The sequence below is a fragment of the Capsicum annuum genome, unplaced genomic scaffold (genome assembly GCF_002878395.1).
Source record: "Capsicum annuum cultivar UCD-10X-F1 unplaced genomic scaffold, UCD10Xv1.1 ctg49348, whole genome shotgun sequence".
NCBI lineage: Eukaryota > Viridiplantae > Streptophyta > Magnoliopsida > Solanales > Solanaceae > Capsicum > Capsicum annuum.
Genome location: NW_025857129.1, coordinates 369 through 3,173, shown reverse-complemented (window position 1 = coordinate 3,173; position 2,805 = coordinate 369). Strand labels below are relative to the sequence as shown.

Below are 2,805 nucleotides of genomic sequence, written 5' to 3'. Positions count from 1 at the left end.
GACTAGGTAACTTTCTATATAGATTAAGGATTTAACTTATTTAATTATTATTAAACCAATAAATAAATTAATTATGTGGGCCATAAAAATTTACAGGTATAACTAGAACGATAATATTTTTTCTTTATACTTGGTCTCCTTTCAATATTCGTATATAGGTAAATATTTTTAACAAATTCAAATTGATTTTATCTATTTTTTTTTCACTTTGAAGTAATTTATTATGAATCATTTGTTATGAACTATTCAAGAAACTATAATTGATTGGAGATTTTGACTTATATTTCATTAGTTTATGTTGGCTTATCTATTGGTCAATGAAATATTTTTTTATGCTTTACTATTTGATAAATTTATAAATTTAAATATTTTTTTAATCTATCTTTATTTAATGATTACTTTACTTAAATACTATCCGCACATCGTGCCGGTGCTAACACTAGGTAATGGGTATATATGCCACTTTTGTTAAAAACATCACAAAAAATTATTTGTAATCACATTTCGTGTGAGGTGATTTTTCTTTGCTAATAAGTCCTTCGCATGCAGATTTCACAAACTTAGAGGTAATGCAAAAAGGCTTAATTGGCTAATACGGAATCCTCTCATATCGTGGACCAGTAAGAATCATACTGTGATTCTCTCTCTCTGAATATATCTCTATTTGACTTATGTGGTGTTCAATCCTTTTTGCATATCATTTACTTAATGATTCTAATGCCTTCTAAAATAATGTGAATTTTCTTGTAATAAGTCCCGTGCCTTGTATCAAAAATTTCGTGCATTTTTGTTTGTAAAAGCAAGTCTTATTTAAAAATGGTAATTTTAAGAATCCTTTTACTAAACAAATACTATGTCATCAAAACTTCTCTTGGAAGAATTTTTTTTGCTTTTTTGATAGTAATGCACTTTCTTCCGTTTTCGAAGAAGTGTAAAAGTGTCTTTAATTTAATGCATGAGATATTGATGTATGCGCTTTTTCATTCTTGCTTCTCCTATTTTAAATTTCTTAGGCAACTTATCGTCTTCAACTTCCCCTCTCTTGTCCTATATAATTCTCTCAAAACCTCCGTCTTTTCTCTATTTTTTCTTCTCTTCTTCGTAGCTAAGCACTCTAAAACTCCTCCCTCTGGTAGCTGTAAAAAGCACCCGTTTTAAAGGGAGAAAAGGCAGTCCAGTCTCACCAGTCCCGTTGGATTCTGATGTCTTCCTTCAAAACCTTTACCCTCGACTGATTCCTCTGGCTCCTTTCTGGGTAAGCGCTCCTCCACTCCTAATGTGTGAAAGTTCCAAGAAAAAGGTTAAAGCTCTCTTAATGTTAAAACTGACTTTTGAAGACCTTCAAACGAAACCTTTTTTCACTCCCTAAAAAGGAACTTTCTATGGTGCATGGTAGACTTGTAAAATAAAATCCCTGTTTGAATTTTAAGGATGAGCGAATTTTTTTTTTTGAAATACTCCTAAGATTGCTTATGAACACCTTATTAGATTGTTCTATGCTAATCTTCGTTCCATATGCGCTCTAGCGAACTTGAAACCCTAGTGATGGATAAGCGTATCTACCTTGACTGCACCATGTTTGATGTTTTGTTCGACACAAATTGCTCTGGCTTTTCTAACTCTTCCAAAAATCCATGGTCTTCTGATTTCGATGTCTCTTTTGAACAAGCAAAAAAATTCACTTCTCTTGATAATTCTGACCTTTAACCTTCTGCTCGCAGTCCAAAGTTTTTGTCGTTTGATATTCGTGTTATTGTACACATTGTGGCTACTACTCTTCTTCCCCGTGCTGGTTCTCTCTCTACTCTGTCTCAACGAGATACTCTGCTTACATATTGTATGCCCCATCTCTTAGTGTAAGATAAATCTCTCATCTTTTATCATTAATCACATTATAGAAGCATCCCTTGATCCGTTTAGCCTCCCTTGTGGACCTTATTATCTCTTTCATCTTAGAAGCTAGCAACATTTCTCTTGAATCTATTCCCTCCGTTGTAGTCAAGCAATGCTACAACCCTATAGCCTTTTTAGTATGGGGTATGTACTGATTGATGACATTTGGGTTTCTAAGTTTGAAGGTAGCTCTGTTGGCACTCCCTCACCTCCCAGGTCTAAGTTCTCCCGTCCTTCTACTCTCAGCTCCTCCTCGCCTGAAATTGCTATTCGCCTGACCGAAATTGATCTGAAGTTGGATTCAATCAAGGATTTCCTCCTTGATTCACACTTCTATCATGATAAAATTAAACATGTCAACAAGGAAACAAGCACCGATGTTGCTCGTCTCAGGTAATCAAGGAGGCCACCCAAGATAGCTGCCAAGATTCAGACCATCACAAGTTCGCTCTCTTCAGTAATCACAAGTCAGTTCACAAGCTTGAAGGATGCTGCTGCTCAGACATTAGCTTACTTCTTTTCTCGTCTTGGCAATCCCCCTCCTGCTACTTGAATGCTTTTTAAGACTTTTTCGTTGTATCTGGGCGTAAACTCATGAATGCTTTATTTTTGTGGTTCTTCCTTTTATGCATGCACTGTTTTGTTCTTGTGCTTTCTTCCTTTCTGATTGATGTCAAATGGGAAAAAATATGCTAAGCTACAGGGTAATAGTCGATAATGCAACAACTCTACCAACAATTTTGACGGTGCAGCAACTCAGGAGGAATCAACTATACAGGGGGCGCAACCTTAAAAAGGGAAGTCAACTATCTCAATTAAATGTTGTCATCCATCAAAAAAGTGATAGATGATGGTGTTAAAGTTTTGATGAATGATTTTGTGATTGTTTGCAGAAAGATAGGTAGAGGAGAA

General features: G+C 35.1%; 1 long non-coding RNA gene across 1 annotated transcript; it reads left to right on the top strand.

Annotated features, from left to right (window-relative positions):
- Nucleotides 1-422: 422 nt before the first annotated feature.
- On the top strand, nt 423-2,521 carry LOC107856279. Its single transcript, XR_001670525.2, has 2 exons — nt 423-1,255; nt 2,287-2,521. It is a non-coding gene; the product is annotated as an uncharacterized LOC107856279 (long non-coding RNA).
- Nucleotides 2,522-2,805: the final 284 nt, after the last annotated feature.